This window comes from Diorhabda carinulata, chromosome 1 (assembly GCF_026250575.1).
Source record: "Diorhabda carinulata isolate Delta chromosome 1, icDioCari1.1, whole genome shotgun sequence".
Taxonomy (NCBI): Eukaryota; Metazoa; Arthropoda; class Insecta; order Coleoptera; family Chrysomelidae; genus Diorhabda; species Diorhabda carinulata.
In genome coordinates this window covers 19,277,827-19,304,790 of record NC_079460.1, presented here as the reverse complement: position 1 = coordinate 19,304,790, position 26,964 = coordinate 19,277,827, and the positions used below count along the sequence as shown (strand labels likewise).

Here is a 26,964-nt window from a genome sequence, read left to right as displayed (position 1 = left end):
ATCATTGTCACATATCAAAGAAAAAATTCACTTGAATACGATTGCTAGCAATCCTATTGCGCTGCCTACTGCGATTGTTCATGAGCATGAACAAAAAACGTGGCGTCTTTCTTAATCACTACAATTCCAACTTCTATTACATCAAAAAACTCCAAACTTGATATATTATTCACCCGATTAATTATGTAATAACTTTTCTTGTTCCTCATTGTCAAGCAATGAATCTGGGTATAGAATATGAAATTGTGAGCTACTGAGAAGGTATTCACAAGCAATATGTATTATTGATAAATCTTCAACAAAACACGACTCTTCTTCGTCCGGAGCTTATTCGAAACAACAAATTCTGATTTTTCTACGGAAATTAATACTTTGCCAGTTCGTCGTGCATCTGTACGTAATGCCACTGTTTCTTTATCTCTGCAAAACGTGTTAATGTTATAAGAAAATTGGATGTACCTTTTTTCTCCGTTATCTTGTAAAAGCTCCCACATGTCCTGTTTCCTTAAAGGATTTGTTAATTGTCCGATTGGGAAACGTACCCGTTCAATGGAAATGATCAATACGCCCTAATTTACACTAAAAACTCTTTGATTATGATTATGGATCCACTAAAACAGTTTTGTACTTATTTTGAAACTATGAATTTTTTCATTTTATGAATATGGTAGTATATAGCTTTTATTTCTCCTGCTTTTACAACGTCTTGTTTCTGTTAAAAATCAATGAAGCAGATGCGTTATTTGAAATCTAACTTAATTTCCATCCAGTATGCTCGCAAAATCTCTCTGTTGGAACATTAACTTTTTAAGTGGAAAGTTGCAGAAAGTTCGTACCTTTGAAGTATACACGAAAGTTTTGGTATATGAAATTCCCTGAGGTCCAATTTTAAAAGGAATATATTCCTCTCATTTTAAAACCTTTTAATGTCAATTAAAAATATATTTTTGGAATAAAGTAACATTTTTCTTAATTCTTTACTTCTTATTTCCTGCATTCATTTCCTTCGAAGTATCTGGAAAGGAAATTGTGAGACTTGCCATAAGTGACAGAAGTATCATTGCAGTTAATAATATGAACAGAATATGAAGTCGTCGAATGGTGAAATTTTTAGGTTCTACTGTTTCGATCTGTGGTGAATAACTTTATTCGATAGTTGAGCTTTTGATTTTCTGTATGTTATGCCTACATCAATTTTCTGGAACAAATCTACCTACATATCCTTTGATTTGTAAAAATAGTGGCATTGTATTTATCTGCTTTAGAAATATTGGAAATATAATTTACCTGAAGAATATTACCTTGTTATGATCAATTCTTTCTACCGGTAACAGCGACTTTCAACCTTTGCTTTCAATCTTTTCTCATCGGCCGTTCGTAACAATAGAAAAGAGCCACTCACATCCGTTTGCGTTTGTCACGTGATTTTGACGTATTACATTAATGACGTGATATATATGACGATAAAACGTGATGTTGAGAATATTTCTCTTTCTATTTGTTTGTTTATGGTGATATTTTGGCTTTGCATGTTTTCTCTTCTTTATTTTCCATAATATCTTCCATAAATACCGGATTATAAACAATAACACAAAAATATCACGCAAACAAAGCAGCACACACGTCAAAAAGAATAACAACGTCAAGTTTATGAAAACGTTGTAGAATTTGCTACGAACGTCAAACGGCAAACGTCGCCCGCGAACGGCAACGGCAAACGGAAAATCAAGTTTATGAATCGGCCTTAAAACTTGGTCTAGATGAATACTTAATTTAAATCTTGTATACATGTGTTTGCGGTTGTCATGCGGTTGCACCTTAACTACTAAATGTTAATAAAAAAAAATAAGTTGTTGAAACTTCTCTCCTAATCTTATTTCCTGTTTTGTACGCTTCTTTTAATAATAATAGTTGAATTAATAATAGTTCCTTTTACATATTGAATATTATTTGCAATAGAAAACTTCATTCTTATAATAAAAGTATGAAAGAGAGTCATTAGACCGTCGAAAACAGGTTTAAGACTTCTAGTACCGACCACTTATCTCTAGACATGATTGCAGTGGCGCCATCACATAATGCTTTCTAATTATAACCTTTCATAAAAAATAGCTTTGGTCACAAATTTTCAGACAACCGTTCGGTACCATTCAATAAATATTATTGTATAAAATTGTGTGGTTACCTCAGAATTTACTTAAAATTTTCTTAGAATTAGGTTGTGATTATACAGAACAATATTTTCAAATTTAATACCATGTATATTTTCCAACAATGTTTTTTTTAACAATGCAAGGTGGGTAATTTAAAATTAATAACCCCTGTATATTAATCAACAAAATTTATAAAACTTCACTCTATTTTCAAGCAGATGATGAAAAAATGAAAATGAGTAAAATTCATAGTTCTATTAAATAAATTTCAATGCAACTACAAATAATTCGATTGATGGCTGCTACATATTTTTGAAAAAAAAATAATTTTTCGGGTCCCAACAAATTTTTAGTTTGATTATTCATGTATATTAGTATAATATAATTAGTTACTTATTATTACCAACTGATTTACTGTCAAAAGAGACGAATCATGAAAAACATATAAGCAGATCTAAGGAATTAAAATTTGATGAAAATTTTAATGTTTTTCGTAATATTTTCCATTAAAATTGGCACCAATTTTCAAACTACTTTTTCCGCTCTAAAAGATGATTCTTTAACGCAAAAACAACTTTAAATGTTGTTGATTGCTTTTCATATGCGAAAACAGAAAATTACCGTGTACCAAATCTGGATGTATGACGGTTGATCCATCTACTTGACCTCCTAGTTGGTTAAAAAATCAATTTTTTGCACAGCTGAGAGATCTGCAATGGCATGAAGAAGAATAATCTTTGCCCGAATTTTCTCTGGTAAACAAATGGTTGCATATCTTTTAGAGTTGGCCGTCTACACCACCGTTGCCACATGACGGATAATGGCAAAGAAGTCGGCATCAATGTATTTAGATGTACCTATTTTGAAACCACCTTTTGTTGAATTTCCTTCGTCTTAAAAGACCAACACACTTGATTGCTATTTTGGTTTGAGATCATATGCTACTTTGGCATCTATTATCTGATGCACTTCTAGCAATGTTATTTCAATATTTATATGAACAGCTCTAGCACAGCATCGATATTCAGGCAGAACAGCAATTCAAGAATATAAAGTTCATACTAAAAATGTAAGTGACATTTAGAAATAGAGGAATCCAAAAAATACAAAGTACAATATTTACGAAAACTAAAGATTTTATTTGAATGTGTTTTTTGTGGTTAGGGGTGAGTTTAAATATATTTTTGGCTGTTATACATAAACCAATGGGGCTCGTTCATATTTTCATATTCTTTTAATTTCGATTTGTTATTTACAATGTTTTGAATATATATAATGCAATTTCGTAGCTTTTGTGCATTCAAAGGTTATCTCCGATAGAAATCTTCGAGTTCAGGCACTTTATAAGGTTCTGAAGTTTACATTAATTGTTATATAATACATACTTTTTCCTCAATATATGTAAATATTAATAATCACTTCTTTTAATTACGTAGTATTATGAATGTATAAATATTTACAAAATATGTTATAAAATTTTATCTATAAGGGGTCGATAAAAAATACGTTAAATTGCCTACTTTTTAATTCATAATTACTTAATCAAAATTACGACCAACCAGTAATGAGTAATACCCTAGATAATTGATTTCCTAATTTTAAAATAAGGAACATCGTTTCATTATTGACTGTTCGCTAGGTAGTTTGCATTATTAGATATAAGACAAACTAGACCTATTTGGCATACATTTGGGAGATTGGGATATATCTTGAGCCCCACATTAGGTGTGTGAAAAATGTGATGAATATTTGAAAGAGTAGATGAATGAAAAAATAAAATGCCGAATATTAAAGGCCGCTTGACATGATGCAATGCAACGTTCAAGAAGTTGCATAGAATTTCTTACAAGATCAAAATATTGGATAGACGAATATATCTTGACAATCAAGGCCGCTTCATATGAAGCAATACAAAGTGCAATGCATACAACAAGCAATATTTCTTGTGCCATGTTTATTGCGTGCAAGTTGCAATTCTAAGAGGAAATCTAGTTACTTCTGGCTTAACAACCAACCAAATGTTAGTCTAGAATCAACTGATTTTCGTAAAACAAATTATTTCGACCTTGTTAACAAATATAAGCAAAAACAAAATTGAAATATGGTTGAATTTACTACACAACAATCAGCTGAACTTCATCTGCGCATGCTTTTGATCAAGAAATATTGGACTTTCATTGGATTGCACGTTATATTGCATAATGTCAAACGACATTCACAAGAAATTGCATGCATTTTTTTGCACATTGTCTTGCATCATGTCAAGCGACTTTAACCAAGAACAGTTGAAAAGTTGCAGGTACCAATTTTATTTCAACATCAAGCACAGCATCGAAATCGATGTCTAAAACAGCGTGCGAAAAAGTGGATACAATAAAATTACAAATTTAGGTCAAAAAAGTCTCTATCAAGTAAAAATTGGTACCTCGAAGTGGTAGAGATTTTACATGTAGAAAATGTCATCGGCAATAATGGTGATAATCGGAAAGATTCATTGAGCATTTCGTCTGCAACTAATTATCTCTTTCTTTAAAGATGTAATTTTGGTAAAGTTTTGAATTTACTATATATACTACTTATACGTGTTATTTATCAAATCGATTCAACGTAAGCAGAATTTAGGACTACACACCAAATTTCACTTACAACCTCGAACTGACTAAATGGAATACTGGGAATAAAAAAATGATAGATGACTTCCAGACTAACTGTATGTTTCCTTTTAGACAAAAATGTTGTCGACTGAAAACAGTCCTTGGTAAAACCATCATCAATGCCAGGTAGATACTTTCATTTTGCAAATAATAAAAGCAGGATGGAAATTACTGAAAAGACTGATCTTAGGGCTCATCTCGTATTAACGTGGAAATATATTCGCGAATTGCATTTGGTGTAATGAAAAGATAACAATTATAGAATGCAGTATTGCTAACTAAATTGAATATAAATATTGATGATTTTTTTCATAGTACAGATCTGCATATATTGTCGGTGTTAATGCAATTGTGATTTATGACTGTTGACCTAAACCAAAAACCATTCCACTGAGTATTCATGATGAATTTATTGTGGCAAAACTTACTTCAGTAATAATATAATAGTAATACAAAGTTAAAATATGTATAAGAGTATAACAATATTAAAAATTACCTACAATAATTAATTGAAAATTGCAATGTTTTAAAATGTATTTCTTTTAAAAAAATTATCAAATTCATACGATTCGAAAATCAATATTCAAAATGACACGTAACATGAATATGGAGTTTGTTGATTCTTATTTCTATTCAGATTTTCATTAACTGTATTATAAATGACATTGAATGTTTTTGTTAGGTTAGTTTATACATATAAACACACACACACACCAAATTATACTAACTTTAATATATTTTTGACCTTCCGAATACCTTTGTACGAGGATGTATTGAAATCTAATTAGCCTAGACCAGTTCCATACATAAACAAAATATTGCGTTACTTTAGCAACGAATAATAACTTATTAGAAGTGTCAATGCAAAAGTTTGACGTCAAAAAAGTAAACCAGAGTTACGCAATGAATTAAAAGAAAAAAGATGTCCACCGAAATTGTTAAAATCGAAAAATTGGAATATTGAGCCATCATGATATGCCTAATACCCTTGGTGATCAATGTCCTTCGGATGCGACCGTGAAAAATTGGACTGCAAGCTTCAAAAGAGGTAAATTTTCCATTGAAGATGATGACCGATCGGGAGGGCCAGTTTGTGCGTCAGTCCCCGAAAATATCGATGCAGTTCATGACAGGATTTTATCAGACCGTCGAATTGGGCTAAAACTGATCTGATCTGAAGCACTGAATATTTCATACGAACGCGTTCATCATATAGTTCACGTCAATTTAGACGTGAGAAAAATTGTAGCAAAATGGATCCCATAGATAGAACACCCCATGTTGTTACGCAAAACATTCGTGATTTAGGGTTTGAATCATTAGAAAACCCCCCTTATTTACCAGATTTGGCTCCATCCGACTATCATCTCTGTCCTCAAATGAAAAAAGATTAAAAGGTCGTAAATTTTCTTCCAACGAGAAGGTAATAAAAGCTGTGGAGGTCTGGTTTGCAGAGCAAGAAACATTTTTTTGAAAGGTCTAGAGACGTTGCAGCTTCACTATAATAAATGTATCTAATTAAGAGGAAATTATGTTGAGTAATAAAATATTTTGACATTTAAATTTTGTTTGGATCTATAGTAGGCTAAGAATTTTTCAATATATCCTCGTATTCATCGTCTGGGAAACAATTAATCAACATTAAATCATCGATTCCAAAAATCAATAACTTTAATATGAACTGTCGATTGATTGATTGATTTTTGAAATCGATGAATTTATAGTTTTAAAGAAAACAAAGAAATTTGAAACGGTACAATTCTTGACTTATTGATTCCCACACGATGAATACATAGGTATTCAAAAGCTCAGAAATATATTAGAGCTAGTACACTTTGGCGTATATATGTTATCGTATTGATGACAGTTTAATATTTTGAATAATCTAGTAAGACCCCTTGAAATTTCATACATTTTCACTAAAATATATTATACCTAACACGATTGTGCATATGGTAAATATAGAAGAAAGAAACAAGATCTACTGTGTTAAATCGATGGTGGTTTCAACGCTAAAAATACCCGAAATTTGTTTCAAATTATTTTCTCATCCACCGTATAATTCAGAACTACCTAGCAACTATATCGTTGTCTTGGAATTATACTCCATGGATATGGTTCTAATATTGAAGTCATAATCGACTGTAATATTAAATGTTTGTTTTATCAAATTCAGTTAGATTTTAATTCGGTGTATCATTTAGCAAATTATAATGATTAGAAAAATATACATTAATTGAAGTGTTTTGACCTGAATAAGTGGAAAAGAGTTTTTTAAATAATGGCAATGCAGAGCTTAAGATAATAATAGCTTTACAATCACAATTATATCAAATAAATTTCGCAGTTATCACAAGTGTTTGACAGATCTAGGCTATACAAATTTCGTTTCAAGTACTTAGATTTATGCATGTTTGTTATTTAATATTAAAAAACGTTTCGTTTGTGATACAAACTAAAAATTTCATTATTATCAGAGAAAATTAATGGTAAAACAGTTTTAGTTCCTCCATTTCTGTGTTTGTCAATTTCAACTTCAGATGTAAAATAAAGCCATTCTTTATAATACTAATAAATTTGATATTATAATATTTAAGTTACTACCCTTATGGATAATGTAAAGGAATATCGAGTATTTCACTGATTTTCAAAAAATTATCAAGATGGGTTCCCATAGAGGAAAGTTCCAAGGGCCCAAGCTTGGTCCAGGCTTGGCCCAACCATGTAGAACTCTGGGCCAAGCCTGGCTTACAAGTCTTGGTAAAACTCTGGAGTGATAACGAAGGCCCAAGCTTGGGCCAAGCTTAACTGCCAGGACTGGGCCAAGATTAAATACCAAGACCTGTTCATTACATAACTTTTCCTTCTTTATCTTTATTTCATTTTTGATTTTAAAAAAAAGCAAACATAAATTTTTATATTTAATCTTACTCTTAATGTAATTACCTAAGAATATAAATAATATCAGTTAATTAGTTAAATAAAAATATTAAACACTTGTAGATTGCACAAGTCTGTACCACTATCGTTAACCTCACTCACAGAGCTGATGTTCACACTTAATTATTTAAGCTTTACGCGTTCACAATTGAGTTTTTTTTCTCAATTATTGCACGCCATCTTTGAACTCGAAGATACGCATCAGACATAGTTACTTTTAGTAGTAATAAATAACAAAAAGTGTGATAAGAAACACACACACTGAATAAACTAGAGATCGGATTGATCAGACCCATAATAAAAAAAAGTATGGCTGCCGACGGACGAAAATACTCGAAGCACGACGTATGTGACCGAACAACCGAAGCTTGGGTCCCCGTTGAATGGTCAAGGCTGGGTTAACCAGGATTGGCCCAACCTTGGTCCAAGGCTGGGTTGTCAACGAATGGCCAAAGCTGGAATATCCAGGCTTGGCCCAAGCTTGGGTAATCATTGTTATGCCGAAGCTGAGTTAAGTAGCCCACACATGGACCAATACAGGTACGCCGAAGGTAGGCTTCCCAGAACTGGCCCTTGCTTTGCCCCTTTGTCAACTCTGTGTTTCCTGTATGGGTTAGTTGACGTGTGCTGTGATTTCACCGAAATCATTTTTACACTGAATACTAAAAAAAAGAAATTTGGAATGAGCTATAACCAGAAGAAATCACAACTTCCCTAATTTTTTGGACTTCATTTACTTTTTATGAAGAATATTTAGGTATTCCAGTGTAAATTTTGATATTTTAATAACCGTGTATTTTCAGAATGGAAACATCAGAAAATTCGGGACATACTTTGGTAGTAAAATAAAACGGTATTGATCGTTTGAAATAGCAAAAACACGTTTTTATTATATATGATTAATAAAAAAGATCTAAGCAGATTTGTATTACATAATGAATGTAATATTTTTATATATGTCAATTTCAAATTTTGTAATGTACTGACTTCAAAAATACCACCAGTTTTTTGTCTTAGCTATAGTTTTTGAGATAAAGGTCTGTTGATGTTAGTTGTGATTCGAGCCCAAAACAAAATTTCATTGTCAAAATAAGAATTTTCTATTCGAAATTAGAATCTAAATATCTAGATATACATCTGAATCAACTAAGTTAATTGGACCTCCTCAATCCCAAACTAATTAGTTATGCTCTTTGAATTGTATATGACCCTGCGCCTCCCATGCTTGTCCCATTTGAACTAATTTTTAAATCGGGAACATCGTTTCATTATCTAATTTTCGCTAGGTAATTTGCATTATTAGATATAAGAAAAACTAGACCTATTTGGCATACATCTGGAAGATCGGGATATATATCTTGAGCCCCACATTACGTGTGTGAAAAATGTGATGAATATTTACCGTGGAAGATGCTTGTAACCATCCTGATGACTGAATATATTGTTTGGTTGGTTAATTTGTTGAAGAAGTACAAAACTTTATTCGAAACCAAAAAAGAGAAAATTAGAGAAAACTTGCTTTCAAATTCTCGAATATAATATAAGCAGAAAGGTTCACTATCTCCACTGCCACGTAGATCGCTTTCCAAAAAATTTTAGTTATTGCAGTACAGAACATAGACTAATATTTATATCAGGTTAATTAAACTATTGAAAACTGATAAAAGAACCTGGTACTGTTGGAGACAACTCTACTAAATCCTAGTGTCTATTGTATGTGAATTTCATAATATATCCTCGTTTTTGTATTTTAACCAGTAACATTTGATAACGTAAAATATACACAAGTTAAAATAAACCTAAGAAATGTGCGGCATATCTTGAATAATAGATCTGATGACTATTTAGAATTCTGCACCAAAATATTAACCATGAACAGTTGAAAAGTGTTAATACTGTTGGTTCGCTTTTTGAGTCCGAAATTCAACTGAAACATATTTTTTTCAAAATATTTTAATATTTTAATTAGATAAAAAATCAATTATTCTGGATTCGTTCTAATACGGATTGTTTTTATGTAATAATTGAACAATTGTAAATTATTCACCTCAGTGACACAAAAACAACTCTCAATTAATGGAATTGAGTACACATGCTGATGAGATTTTTAAACCAAACTGAATTTATCCGTAATAGAACAACGCACACAAATAGCACGTGATTACTAGAAGGTTATAGTTATTTAGAAGGATTAACTAAAGGTTTATCCAAGAAAATTAGGTTACGTTTTAGTCGATTGTCACCAACAATATGTTTATTATAGCATTAACTAAAAGCAAAGCAAAACATAGGCAGGGGATCTAATTGGGGGTCATTTCAATTTACTCTGTGCCACTGAAAATCCTAATTTTCATATCGTGTACATGCGTATGTATTACGTGATGAAACGTGCTCTGCATATTATTCTGTTGACAGGAAAATATAGCTAAGCAGATTTTAAAAGGTTCGTACTTAAACAAACAAACAGTGCGTGTACATACAATGAGATATATATTGATAGAATATTGTTATTTGATATAATAGAAAAACTTGACACTAAATTTATTCCTCCGATGAAAGCTTTTACATTTCTATTTCAACTGTTGTCAATATTCTACTCTTTCCACATGCAGTTATCCATTAACTGTAACACAAGCATCATAATAATAGATAGACAAATTTCTAAATCGCGATTTCCTTTCCCAGCTCCGTTCTTCTTATGAAGTCTTTTGTAGGTTCTGGTTCAAATTGATGGCATCGACACAACTTGTTTAGCCCTTTCGTCTGCTATTTGGTTACCATTATGACTCTCGTGTCCTGGTATCTATGGAAATGACTTCACCCAACGTGTTTAGAGCATATACACAATCCAATAAAAGTTCAGTGTTGACCACTTTAAAATTGAATGCTTTTAACGCTGTTAAAATAACAATATATTCTTTTGATTTCATCTATTTAGTAGTAGATCTCTGTTATTTCCGCTTGTAAAATTTTCCTTCAACTTGTTCTATCTGATGAACGTATAAAGTATTTTTGATGAGTTAGGTAGAAGGTGGAATATTTCAAGAAAAGTGTCTTGAACTAGTAATTAGGTCTATTCCTTATTTAGTTCATATATTTCGGTATTTGTTCAATGCCGTAACGGATCATTACTATTTGAAGGTTACTGATATCCTAATCTAAGCAGTATATGTTTTTGGATTACCCAAATTTCATATTATCGAGATGGTAATTTTTTGCGTTGAAATTATGTTAGCAACCGAATATTGAGACATTTATGAGCTATTAATGAAAATTATTAAAACGACGCGACGTTGTAAACTAGCATTTTTTGAACTTAGTTATTTTAGAACTTGCATATTATTTTATGGTATTATTATGACTTTTTAATCAATTTTCTGAATATGTGTTCTTCGTAAACAATATTACAAGGAATCTTGAATACAAAATTACCTTTTTTATTTGATGGTGCTTCATTTATTTAACAGAAAGCTAGTAAAAGGGGACTAGAAATAAAGAAGAAAAGACTAAGTATATGGAGTTGAAAAGAAAACAAAATGGTGCTAAATACAAGAATATAGTGATAAGGAAATATATATTCGAAGAGGTTAATAATTTTAAAAGTTGTAACATACCATTCGACTTGTTACGTTTTTATTTCAAACATTTTGAATGTTCCTTTGTTCACGTATTGTGGCGCAGTAGTCACTTCGATACGAATATATATGAACTAAAAATGTTGGATGACGGACAATGAATAATGAAATTAGAAAAATCGCAGTGAATAAGATTGCTAGGACACATAAAACGAATGAAAAGTAATAGTGAAGTTGAAAGAATAACAGAATGGAAAGCCTTAGGAATCCGACCCAGAGAAATACATCTATACAAAAAAATGAACGGTGCTTAAACTAAAACCAGCCAATGAATTTTTAAGTGTGTGTGTTGCCGCCACTCGCTCTAATTACAGCTTCTATTCGTATTGGAAGGCTTCTAAACAGGTTATAGTCATAGCCTTGCGGCATGTTTTCTCAGAAGTTAAAAAGAACATTTTGAAGATCATCTAGTGTTCTTATAGGTGCCGGATGTTGCCGAATTTGCCATCCTAGATGGTCCCAGACATGCTTTATTGGGTTAAGGTCCGGGCTACGTGCAGGCCAATTCAGGGTGGATATCTCGACCTCTTCTAAGTACTGCCGAACCAGTCTACCAGCGTGTGGATGAGTGGTCACCGATATGAGGCATATAAGGCACTACATGGGGTTCTAGGATATTGGTTATGTACTTGTCAGCATTTAGTCTTCCATCATTCACTGGTACTAACTTCGTGGACCGTTCGACCCTCGAAAGAAATTCCTCCCCAAACCATGATAGAGCCACCACCAAAACCACCAAAGCTTTCAGTGTGATAAAAATTAACCTGATCATGCCTTTCACCACGTCGCCTATATACTGGGACACGTCTATCTGATGAATACAGACAAAATCTTGATTCATCTTGCTACTCGATGTTCTCTAGTAAGTCGTGGACCTCTAGCTGGCACTTTGGCTCGTATACCTGCTTCTCTCAGCCTTCAGATCAACAGATCTGTTTGCAGCCTTCGAGCCTAATTCTTAACCTGAAATAACGATCATCTACTATCGAAGTTACCCTTCCGCGGCCTCGACCGGCCTTGTTCTGGTTAGCTGCCCTGTTTCTTGGTAGCGAATAACAACTCTGGATATGGTGCTTTGTTGAACTCCAATTACCCCGGCGACGTATCTTTGACTGTATCTTGTATGAGCGCGATGATTTTAGCGGCTTCTTCATTCGTCACATGTCTTGTTAAACGTTGAGGTACATCCATTATTAACAAAATAAATTTAAATTTTCACTATAAAATAACCAAGACAGAAATGATTTACTCGAGTATTTTTGCTTCCAAAAAAATTTGTAAGAAATTGCCCATGATAATAAACCAGAAATATCTTTTAAATTAATACATATAAAGATTGTCCCAAAAAACTAAAATTAAGAATTAAAAATATCCTAAAATACCAGTGATGCGATAATTTTTGTGGGGTGTATACAAATCAATTTGTTAGGTGTATATAAAATATATAATATATGATTGGAAATAAATGATAACCTCTACACTATACGTACTTTTAAAACTTAGTTCATATAATATTCGGACTCTGACATGATTTTTTAATAGAAATGCACTGTCACTATCCACCTAAGTAGTTAATATTTTAAATACTGCATATTTAGCAACTACACAAGTCAAGGAGAATAATAAATTTTACAACCTAGCAACATTTACTCTGTTTATAACTACTAAATTCATATCATTGCCACTAGCGCTATTTTGGTGAGTCTTCGAATAATACTTTATTGTTTACAGATGGACATTTTTCAGTTACCCCTCCTCACTCAAAATGGTTCTCCTTACCTCTAGACTCCATAAATCATTCTAAACTGAAAACTGTCTCTACCTATTCGAACACCAGTTTTATGACAAGTAGCGCCATCTTTCCCCACAACGGGAAAAAATTTCTTTGCAGTATGATGCGTATTTTTGTGATCATGCTCGTATCTCTAACTATCCTGAACAAACTTATTACTTAAATAAACAGTTTCCATTTGTTTGACATTCAGGTTCTAAATTTACTTTTCTTGTTACAGGTAAGACTTTATACAAGATGGTCTAATAATACAGTAGTGAGTATACGGTAACATCTTTATTACATTTATATCTCATGATTATTATTAACTAGGAAAACATTATTGTATAAAATTTTAACTTCTACTTTATTTTGTTAATATTTTATAAGCAAGATGAAATCATTTTGGATTATAGGTAAACTCTTCTCATTCGTGTCACATCAAATTAATGGTGTATCAAATTTGCATTAACCAGAGCCGGATGTAAACAGTTCCATGCAATTAGTAAATCCCATATTATCAAGTGCCTATTCGTATGTTGGACTTCCTTATTCAATTTATCAAATAATTCGATAAAATACAACACTATAAAACACAACATTTTCTAATCGAACATCATTACGTATTTAGATGTCTTTCATTAAATTAATCTTAAAATAAGCAGGGCCTTCTTAGGAACAAAACATCTACCGTTTAATTCATATAAGTTATAAAATTAGTTCTTTTTAATAATTTAAAAAGACAACTTACAACTTCCAGCAAATCTATCATCACTCATATCCAACTATCTGAAACAGCACCCATTTCTCTCTCATCCTATCCTCCTTGGAAAAGGCAACAACCAAAATTTAATACATTTCTTAATATATTTCCTAAACATGAATTTTCCGTTTCAAGTGCACAATTAGTAATGAAAGATCTTGAGGAAACTGTCCTAAGCAAAATATACGTGTTCCATTTTTTCCGTTATATAGATCATTGCATTACTGCCGTACCAAAAAATCAAATTCAAAACATAAATTATCATCATAAATAACTTCAATTCGAAACAGAACAAAATTATAAAATAAATTTGATATTTGAACTTCAATTCATGTCATCCTATGTCACAAAAAAGATCGGTTATAATAAGTTTGGCTGATAAATCTATCCAACTATCAGATATTGAATTTAGATAATTAGCTTTTCAAAAAGCAAAAACTGCAGTGAAAGAAAATAATTATCCAGAAAAAATGTTAAACAACTTCTTCAAGAAAAGGATAAACAGATACTATAATCAATTAAGAAACAAAACATCAAAACATAAAACATTTTTCCTTACCATATGTACAAGGACTTTCCCAAATATTTCACTAAACTAAAATCTAAAACACCAAAAAACAAAATTGTGATGCTGTCTACATAGGACAGACATCTCAGAAATTTAGAAAATAGACTAAAAGATCATCAATATGTTAAAAAATAATAAAACTGCAAAAATGAACCACGAAATATCAAAAAAAGCATAAATTCAGTTATAAAGATTCGAAAATTCTAATCTAATACACAAAAAAGAAAATTTTTAGAAATGATTAACATTCATAAGAACGAAAAAGCTATAAATGATAAACAAGACCTAAATAATTTTAGTAAAAATTTATAGTTCTATTTTGTAAATTCTAATAAAACTACAAATAATTCAATTGATTACTGCTACATAGTTTTGAGATAAAAAACTATATTATATATTATAATATAAACACGAAATGGAAATTCAGTTTAGGTTTTTAAAATATTTAAAAATTTCAATTCAATAACTGACAAACTGCACCGAATATCAACAAGATATAGACCACTCGTCCAAACTGAATAAAGAATTACTTTTTAGAAAATGCAAATTCTTTACGTGTTGACTGGAAAGAATCCAGCTCCTTTTCAAATGAATACAGATTAATTTTCAAAATGTCTACATTCTTCTGAAAACAGCCATGTGTTTTTTAACAACTTACAAATCTGTCATGTCTAAAACACACAAGTTTATAAAATGATTTTTCATAAATATTATAGGCCCCTGGCAACGTGCGAAATATTTAAACAGGGGCGCACTCAGTTTAATTTTATAATGGCCACAAAAAATTCATGTAAATAGGACATTCCTCATGGACACAAAATTTTCGATCCTATAAAAAAAGATAAATAAATTCAAACACATCAAATCATGTTATTAGTGAATATTGATATACGTAGAACGTGAGGAGAAACAAACACTATGAAACAAAGCAAGTAAAGGGTGAAAATAACAAAATGATAACATATCATATCATCAATATTTACAGAAAGATAGAGAAGAAGGAGAAAAATACGAAGAGCATAACAAAGACAAGAACCAATAACAATGGAATAGATTGAAGAAAGTATTGAAATACTAAAGAGAGTAAATCGGTAGGATAATACAAGATAATGAGATAATAATAAATCTAGGTAAATACGGAAAAAACTGTTAGTGAAAATATTCAATGAAAAACGACCATAGGCCCCGACTATTGGAAGTCTGATAATAAAAGACGGACTAAGGCTTAGAGGAATACTTAATTAAAATTGTTGTTTATAAAAATTATAGATGATATAATTGAAGCGACAAAAAGACAAACCAAAAAAGTAAGAATGGGATATTGGAGGTTAAACCCAGTAGAATTGTCGGATGGGCCTTTGCAGATGCCCTCATGATATGTGCATCTACCGAAAGGAGGAAAATGGAACAGGTTGAAATAGATATACATATCACAAGAACTAACGACGCGGAAATAAATGAAAGAAAATAAATTGCATCGAAACTTTATCATGCACTTTCATTGGCCACAAAGAAATCATTGGAAAAATTTAAATAACGGTTTATAGTATACCGAACAATATTAACATAAGTAAGTGACAGCTGGATAATGACAAACAATAAAAAGCAGAACACCAACAATGGATATTGGATAAAACAGGTCACAGCTTGGCACTAAGCAATAACTAAGGCAAAAAACATAAAAAAGAATGGAGTTACTCATGAAAAGGATGATGGGACTTAACCATACACCTTCGGAGATATATAATTAATATAAACAAGACACAAAAGATATTATAAAACACCCCTCTCGGTAATTCGAAAGTTATCAAAAATAATTATAAATATATATCATGATTTAGTTAGCGAGTTTAAGTACCTTGGCACAGTAATCGATTAGAAAACTGATAGGACATATGAAAATAAAAATAGAATACACCGAGGATTACAAATTAGATCATGTTATAAAATGTGAATATTTTTATTCGTAAACAAAAAATGTCCGAATTTAAAAATTAGTGGTGTCAAACAAGATCCATCGTGGCAAAAAATGTTGTAGACTGAATTAATAATGAAAATAATGTATCAATAATTTAACAAAGGGCTACAGCTGATAGCATGTAAATATTATTTTGTGTAACCCACGTTTTATCAACAATTTACGTATTATTAACGTTAGCCAGGGGTTGGTTTAACCGTAACGAAAATTCAGTTTGAAGTGTCAACCAAGATGAGAAAGGTACTTTCTAACCTCAATTTTTATTCAATTTGGCTTGCGTGAGATCAAATTAACTTATATATAATTTTTTATTAATTGAACCATTTGAACGATGTCGTCATCATCTTCTCCCAAAATTATACGTAACAGTCTACTTTGGATAGATACATAATAGTAATGATGATTCATCTGATACTCTGATTACTCTTTTTCCACCACAATTCATCTTTTTGAATTTATATAATATTAAAACTACAAGTGGAAACTTCAAACGAAACTATACTTCGACCTTTGACTGATACACTCTCCCCGGCAAATGTCAATTCACTCTGATTTGATTGGTCGAAATTGAAAATTTATTCAATCAATTCGATATTGACTTTAAACGATTAAGAGTGTTAAGGCAGCCATACTTTTTTACATCCCAACTTTAATATTGCTATTTGAATATTTAGACGAACCTAGTTAAATTTATGCCTCGTAGAAATTCACCTACTCATATTTAAATAATAGAGCAAAATCTACATTTTTATCCATTCCACTATTCACCGTTTTCTCATTATACCCATCTGTATAAACAATAAATATCCGTCAAGAAATGTATGGTTTAAAATAAATTGATTACTATAAATATAGAATTCCAGAAATACGTAGAAATTACATAAATCCTTGACCTACAATTTTCCATGAATTCGCCGCAAATCTAATATTACATTTGCTCGGTTTATAAGTGGATAATTCAGCAATTTTTACTTCCTAAATTGAACCATATTAAGTTCATTTTAGAATATTGAACTGAATTTAATATTGAAAAACATCATATTACATACTCGGTCAGCAAACGTAATTAAAAAAATACCCAGCCGTCCAGAAGATTTAAAGCATGTAGGTAAAATCAAAAGAAGCAAAACAAATCAATCAACATTTATTTCTATTGGAATTGAACATGTGTTTCTTTGGATCGCTTCTCCCACATTCTTAAAATAGCTTTCATCTAACTTATTCCATTGCTACGCTTATAGGGATCTGTGGCTGTGAGACAAGGTTTTTAGCTTAATTATTTAAATAATACTCAAAAAGCACTTGGAATCATTTTATTGACTGGCTTTGAATTAAAATATATTCTTCCTTCTAAATAAATCCCACCACAAAAACATTCTACCAACCTCCAAAAGCAACTCGTTGTTTATTATAAGCCTGTTCAAGTTGTTGTTCGTGTCTTGTTATACTTTTGTTAGTGCATAGTTCCGCTACTAAATAGTCCATGTTGCGGTGGTTAATTTTGGTTTGTGAAACAAGCATACAAGAGACAGTCACACCACAGATAGGAGTAAAGTGCAAAAACTTGTGTGTTTTATCGCGGATCAAATTTAAAATGGACTCCGAATCAGTTGGTAATCGGTATATCGTGATCATTCAGGAACAGACACAAATACAGACTCTTCTGGGAAACCATAACCAGAGAAGATCTGCTGAATGTATTAACCTAAATAAGAACAATCAACGAATACTAACAGGAGTTCTATCCGGAGCCCTGTCACCTCAACGAACACCTAAAGACGTTAGACCTAGTGAGGAAGAAACCTCTATCCACATTCTCTCGAAGTGTGAAACACTAAGGAACTACAACTGGGAGCGCTTGAAATTGAAGACGAAGATCTCTGGCAATTGAAGCCATCAATAGATCAGCTGTAAACACTGTCTCCAGTATCGCAGCAGAAAGAGGATACAAAAGATCCTTTGGGTCGCAGTGTATAAGAGACCCCAAATCTGTATATTTGTATTTCTTATTGGGAACGTGGCAATGAAACACCAAAGTGGACTAACTTTAATATATTTTTCGAGCTTTCGAATACTTACGTATTCATCGTCTGGGAAATAATTAAGGTTTTCGCTGGTTTTGAATTGCATTAATATATATTTTAAAAATTTATGAACATAGATCGATTTCTAGATTTTTGTTTAGAGGCGCAACTTTCGTTTCTCTATTGATTAACAAGAAAAGGTATTTTTTTGAACTTAAGCGACGATGTGCGGTCGGTAGCCTAAACTCTTTCGGAATCAGTCACGCGAACAAAGCTGTAGATACCATGAAACGCTGATCTCGCTCTGAAGTGGCAATTGCTATGTCTACTGAATTTTCCAGTTGTTAAGAACCGTTGGTACACTGAGAGTGTACGTTTTTATAGTCAGTTATAATTAAAGTTAATAGGTAACCAAGTCAATAAGAGTAATTTATCTTTTTATAAATTATTTCGATAAACATTGCAACGTAACTAAGTTAAAAATGTTAATTAAGAGTTCCCATAAACATTTGTAATTGTTGTCAAAAAGAAACTTATTCTTTATACATCGATTTATTGCACGCGAGTAAACTAAAAATATATTTGGTTAATAATTTACAAATGTGAATAATACCAGATATCTTCAAATTAATTGAGAAAATTCATTTTCTCATTTTGAAGGAACGAATCAAATATAATACAGTGCTGTATTCCGAGAAAATACTCAAAACTTATAAGAATCTTTGGAATGAGAACAAAAACCAAAACAAAGACGCAAGAAAAATACGTGAACTAGGAAGCAATGTATAGAAAGAATGAAAGAATAATTGTATATTGTTCTTATAATTTCAAATATTCCCTATATACATTTGTTAAGCTCCCGCAACATTTCAGTGTATCAAAGTTATAATAAGCATTGGAAATTAGAATTTAATTTTTCAATTTACAATTAGTGATGTGATGAAAACATACCATAAATGTTTGTAAAAAAAACTCTAAATAACATTTTGAATGAATCCTTAAAGTTTCATGTTTACTTTTGCTATAATAACCCTGAATCATTTTACTGCGAAATAGTTTTTATCATATTTGCAAAGGCATTTTAGGAGAGAAAGACTGAAATTTTATTTAAACATTGTGCCGTTAACAAATATCAAACAATATAGTTTTTACGAAACGTTTAAGTTCGAAATTTGTCAATAAATGGCTTCTGTTTGTGTATAATGGTTTTCTAATCCAATCAATATTTGACATGATTAGATTGGAAATTAAATTCTAAATACCTAAAGTTCTATTACCACTATGGATAAGCTAAATGCAAATCATTTTGTTAAGATTACTTTTAAATTCATTTGCTTTCACTAAATTAATCACACAACGCATTGTATCACTTTTTTTACATCTTATGAATGTACTAATAATAAGTTTAATATTAATTTTCGTCATTTACATTTTTGTTATACCTGTATAAGCTAAAAAATGTCCAATACAAAGAATTGATTACGTAGTTATACGAAGATGGTCCCAGAAGTACCTGGCTTGACCTAGAGATAGCGGTAGTTGCTTGAAAAATATCACTGTATTAGAAAGTACACAATCTATATATGTTTCAAGTTTGAAGACGCCACGTTGTTTAATATCTGTTTGGAAGTCATCTATAGTGAACGTTTCCAGTGAATTGATTCGTTATGTGATATATTAGCCCAACCAATATAAAAGATGAACTAGGTTCTACTCTGGGTGAGACTGCTCCTTCGTTGTCAACAGTAAGATAAATAATGTTTAGCACAGTTTAAACAAGACCGTAGGATCTGTGAATACCAGTATCGCAACGGTCGACCAAATGAGATGACGAGTAACTAGAAATGTGAAATGTTAAAGAAAATCCACAACGCGGTTCTGGGTGATCGTCGACATTTTTAAAAAATGCAATACATCATATATTAACTGCAAATTTGGACGAAAGCTCTGCTGCGTTTGCTCACAATGGAACAAAAACAGCGTCGGGAAGATGTTTCCATTGAGTGCTTTGCAATATTTCACAGAAATAAAGCTCCACAACCATGGATGAAACGTGGGTCCACTTCACACCCGAAATAAATGGACTGAAAAGGTAGAAGCGGCTCCAAAGAAGGCAAAGACCGTTCCATTTGCATGCAAGGTCATGGCGTTGGTTTTTTGGGATACGCGTGGGATAATTTTTATTGACTATCTTGAAAAAGGAAAAACTCTTACGCATACGGCGGGTATGCGAACTTATTGCAACGTTTTAGCGAAGACATAAAGCAAAACGACTGCGTTTGGCTGAGAAAGAAGTGTTGTTATCAAGACAATGCACCAGCTCACACATCCTCATTATTGCAACGGCCAAAATTAAAGAATTGGTACTTCATGCACCCTATTTGCCTCCTATGAATATTTTCTACTCACAAACTTGAAAAAATGACTCGGTGGTCAAAGATTTTCTAACAACGAAGAGATGATGTCGGCAGTTAATGCTTATTTTGAGAAGCTTGACGATTCTTATTATAAAACCTATTGAACATCGCTGTTTGGAGCTGAAAGGAGATTACGTTGAAAGTATTTTTTTCTAAAATGTTCGTGTTTTATATATTGAGTCAGGTACTTCTGGAACCATCCTCGTATTTCTGACATTTTAAATTTATAAAGTTGTTCACTGGAAAATAGTAAAAGCTCTTCTTATTTACAATTTCGGCATAGACAAACTTTATTGGTTAAGATCCAAAAAACAGTATTTTATATTTCTCATTCCAATTCCATTACTAAGAGTTTAACCTTAAAATAAGTTTTTTCTTTGATATGAGTCTACGATCTTTACTTTGTAGAAGCAGCCCTAGAAACGACACTTGAATACACGTCCGCTCTGAATCGATTCATTTTCATATAAGAAAGCGTATCGTGTTTTAGCAGCTTCTTACATATTAATGAGAAAACAATCACTTGTTAAACACCAAGAATTAATTTAGACGTGTTTTTAATAAACCCCACCTACTCCCCCTAGTTGTCAACCTGTCATTACATATCAATTCAGAAAAATCGACTATGCTCTAGTCTAGTAAGTATTTGATGAAATTACTATTTAAAACTTCTTGAAAATCAACAACTTTGGCAATTTGTTCCAGTATCGAAAATCGAAAATAATTTATGTGCTACCAAAATTTTTTACAGATTAATTAGATACAATTATCTAGGTGAAACTATCGCAGTTACAGAATTGTTAAACAAATCAACGATAATCTCAAAACAAAAGATATTGTTCGTTTGCATTTATAAATATTAAGTCAAGTCTTCAATAAAATATAGTACAAAGGCCTGCAAGGTAAACTAAACAAACTAGTACGTACCACACCAATTCTACAGTATCTTCAAATAAAACTTAAAGAACAGATATTTTCTGATGAAATATCAAACGGAATACACAGAATTATATCTAATAAATTCGGGGTTCCTCAAGGTACCGTGCTTGGTCCCCTATTTTATTTAATCTAACCAGACGATTCACCCACGAGTATATTCCCAACCATCGCAACATTTGTAGATGACACAGGTTTGCTTGCGTCGTATCAAAATCTAAACATGTTCAATTGCATCTGAATAAACTAACAAAATGGTTGAACAGATGCAAAATTGAAGCAAATGAAATAAATATGTGCATGTAACCTCTATCTTAAAGAAAGATTCGTGTCCAATAATCAATCTCAGATATAAAAAAATGAAGTAAAGTATCTTGTAATCCACTTAGATGAAAAAGAAACAGTTAGACATGAAACTAAGACTATTGGTTAATTCGTAAATCTGGAAAATACGTTGCTGATACATAAAGCTATATCAAAGCCAATATGGGCTTACGGAATACTGTTATGTGGTACAACCAGTAATTTGATCCTTGAAATACTACAACGGTTTGATAACAAGATACTATGCATCATTACCAGTGCTCCATGGTACGTCACAAACCTACTAATCGAACGAGATCTTGAAATTCCATCTGTGAAAACCGAAGTCAGCCGTTATAGTGAAAGTTACGAAATCAGAAATAGTGCTCACAATTACGTGCTTGTTCAACACAGAAAACGAGGTACTAAGTTTGAAGCGTTTTAACCCAATGGAACTAACTAAGAGGCTACTAACAATTCACTTGTGACTAATATCTAGTTGATCGGTTAACAAATACACTTTCAGTAAATTGACAACTAGTTGAAAACGGTGTCAGAAACTACCACAAAGTTGATCAAATGTATTCAGGAAAAAAACTTCTCAAAAAAAATATTCCTTGAAAAATACGTTGGACAGAAATAGCATTATTTATTACCTTAATTAATTTGTCAGGCTCTAATAAAGAACATGAAACCATCTGACTAAGCCTCAATAAAGTTTCTGGTATGAGGGGATCGATTTTCCCTCGTTCTTTTCTATTAGAATATCTGACATTAAGGGCCTCATATTTTTGTATTTCAATGTCGTGAATGATACTAAATTCTTAGAGAACAAAAACAAATCTTGACCATATATCCCGATTCCTTTGTTTCATGTCAGGAACCCTAAAAAGGGAGTACAACCTCATTTCACCGATGGGGGGTTGAAAGTCGTTTAGTGTACAAAGGACGGAGGCAGAAAGTATCGCGGAAGCCCTTTGGGTAAACGTATTTTAGGTCGAAAATAGGAACTGACAACACTGTTTGTTGTAATCTGGCGACCGAAAAGGGGGTGGACCGGGTCTCGGGGTGACCTATTAAAATTCAGTGAATAATATCAGGGGCGGGCGGTGCAATAAATTGTCTTTGTTTGAAGTTTTTTTTTATTATATTTAATTTTTATACACAGAATTATTAGGTGAGGTAAAATGCAACTAATTTGAGTCTAATTTCTGAATATTATATTTTGGAAATAAGTTGTTCTTCTACGAGGAACTGATTCACTTTATTCATCTCACATGCTGAATTGAAAGTTGAATAAAAGTTCGATTTTATACCAAGCCGATTGCGTCTCATGGCGTAGTTTGGACACTCGAGAGAATATGTTTCACTGTCAGCTTCGTTTGGCAATGCTGACAGTTTGGCGGAGAAGATCCTGACATAAATCAAACTTAGTGGAATTATAAACTGTTGGTTGAATGTCACGTACAGCTGAGGTAACTTGATTCCAATGACTTTACCAGGTGTTACGACCTAGATTTTTTATGTATGCTTTCAAATATCCAGAAATTTGGAGGTTAGACATGTAGGTGAGAGAAGTGGGTTCTTTTGCAAGGCAAGTGGCTCTTTCTTTACCTATAATACCAACGTGAGCAGGGATATAATAATTTTGAAAGTATTAGTAGGAGTCGTGCATATTGCTAATCATGAATTTGTATGCTGTTGAGCATGTTTAAACGCTTGTAATATTGCGAATAGTTCACCAGTATTAACACTACACAAAGAGGAGATTTTATAGGATTCGATGTGTTTTTCTAGTGATGTTACAGAGCATCCAACTCCAACTTTGATCTTTGAGGCATCCGTGTAGAGGACGATATTGTATTTCTCTCTACCCAGCAGTTGACCGCAAAACATATGAATTTTTTCCTTATTGAATTTGCGAGGGAGATATCAGATAGAGGTAAAATTTTTAACCAAGGTGGTATATTCGAAAGTAGTACACTGGTCTGGTATGAGATAAGTTTATATTTTTGATTAAGGTTTGGACTAGTAAAGGGAGTAGACGTGCGATTAAATTAAGTGGAAGATTGTGATATTGGGATGATATTATCGAAGGATGCACCGGATTTGACGGATTGGATGAAATAGAAGCTGCGTAGGAGATATTGTCTTTTGAGCCAGAGTGGGGGTTCATTAGCCTCACAATAAAGGCTTTTAGCGGGGCTAAACACCTAAACATAATCGAATAGCAGTATTGTGTATCGAGTTGAATGTTTTTAGTAGGGCTTTACTTACAAGCATTGTTTGAATTTAATATATATACGAATATATCATTTATTGCTATCGTCATATGTAAATATTCAAAAAGTTCTGTAACTAAAAGTCCTCTTAATAATGATATTCATATTAAACATGATATAATCATAGTTTTGTAAACACTAAGCATATGAAATATATTTGACCCGAATAAATTTCTACTGTCTAAAAAATTACCGAAACTACGCCCCTGAAGAAGATTGGGATGGTCGTCAAGGTTATATTCCGAGTTTCCTGTCGAAATCTTGTGTGCTTTGTTACGATATTTCGGTGTTGCCAAATCGTGCAGAAGATATTGTGTTTCAAGGGAAGCGGAAAAAAGAATGTAGGTATTTGGTATATTATCAACCCCAATTTTCCTTGGAAACCGTTCACCGGTCTTTGAGAGAACATTAATCTTATTTTTGTTAAGAAGTTAATAAGAGACGTGATGTGATACTGTATTTATAAAACACGTTTGTATATTTGAGTAATTTAATTCGTTACTTGGAACGGAATATGTATTAAGACATTTTGCAAATGATATGAAATTATACTTCTTTTCGGTACTATTAAATTGGTATACACAGGTCATGTTATGAAAATTAATACGCTACGACACTTGCATTTTATTTGAAAATGTCCTGGTGATAATTTACATATATATTATCGATAAGTTTGTCCTAAGAACTTTGAGATAATTATGCAGTCGGTGTTACCTCTATATTATGGTTGTTGTAGATGTTTATTCTTTCAAATAATCCTGTATATAAATATTGTATCATTATTTTTCTCTAGCTCGCCCCTTTTTCATTACTCTGTTCAGTTAAGGTTTCAATTCAGGATGTTTATGGTATCTTCATTATATTTCGGCAGAAGTTTTGTCATTTGGACCTTGAAAATACTTATGTAAAAAACAAAGATAGAGTGGTATATTTATATATATCTTAATTATTAGTCAATTTATAATTATATCACAATTTTTATAGTGTGAATTGATAAGTCAATGTAGTTAAAACATTTTTTAATTTGATAACAAAAGAAAAAATTCAAAAGTTGACCTCTGTTATCATGCTACAAACAGTAAATTAGTTGAAAGTTTACACGTGTTCTCAAATGCAAATAGATATAACTTTTATTCTGTTCGCAGATAAGTAATTTGGATACAAGCCAAAATAAAGGAAATGTGAAAAGTGCCAAATCTACATGGAATTTTTTATTTTCTATTATATTATTAAACGTAATTTCTAAATTGATTCGTAATTGTGAACATTTTAATGGGCTACTAAACATTGGTTTTACTTATTGTACGTTATGTCTAGGAATAGTACTGTAAAATTATGGTAATTGAAATGTTGATAAAACGTATGCATAATATCATTTTTATCAATTTTCCTCAGTCATTATTGATGACTCACCGACACTTTTTTCTAATTATGCGAATAGTCTATATAGTCGGTCTCTGTAACAATGGCGATACCACAAATACTTCACTAGGTGTATAGGTAAAATGAAAACGATAACTTTAATGTGTATTTCGGTTTTCACTTTTAAAATAATGCTTGAAATTTCTTCACACTGTATTAAGCTATAGAATTTTATCCAGGAACTTAATTTTGTATGATGTTCTTCCTTTCTTTCCCTTTTTTGTCATGTGATCCCTGTCTATTTCACATTTTTAAACTGTTGTTTTTGGTCTCTAACAAATCTTCATAATCTAAATATGTCAGACTAGAATCCAAAAAAATAAAGTGAAAAAGTTCCTTGTAATAATTGTAATGTTGTTCACATAGGACAGACATCGCAATATTTAGAAAGTAGAAAGTCATTAAGAAGATAAAAACATAAATCTGCATTAACAAACCATAAAATAATAACTATTCAATAGTCCTTTAAACGGAGTCAAATAGCAAAAAGAAAATTTGGACATGGTACAAATCATAAGATAAACAATACCTGAATTATTTGAACAAAATTCATAATTCTATTTAAATATCATTGTAATTATAAATATATATGTAGGACAGACAGACTCAATATATAGTAAATAGATCAAAAAGTCACCAATATCTTAAAAACAACATATGCATGAACAAGCCATGCTGTAACAAAAAACATACATTATAAATAATCATTAATCCTTTAAACAGAATCAAATACAGAAAAGTTTTGAAAATGGTTCATATTATGATTTAAACAATACAATTTGAACAAAATTTTTATTTTTTTAATTTCATAGTAATTATAAATAATTCGATAAGTATTTCTTCTTATATAAAAAATTTAATGTTAACAATTAAGGACGGAAAGTATTTGCAACAAGCATATTTGTATTTTCATATTGTGGTGATTTATATTATTTTATATACCGGGGCTGTTGTTATCAAGTAATACTTTGATAAATATCGAATCGTCAAAATAGTTTCTATTACAAAAGAACCTCCAATATCGTTTTAAGAAAAAGTACAACCACGCTGTTAAAGAACAGATTAAAATCCTTTTGTAATATTATAAAATAATCCTTAGGTCATTAGTATTTTACTGT

General features: G+C 31.6%; 1 protein-coding gene across 1 annotated transcript in view; it reads left to right on the top strand.

The window, feature by feature from the left end:
- The window catches only part of LOC130897164 (phosphatidylinositol 3-kinase regulatory subunit gamma), a 255,827-nt gene that overhangs the window by 196,452 nt on the left and 32,411 nt on the right, over positions 1-26,964 (top strand). The gene's annotated exons all lie outside the window — the stretch shown is intronic.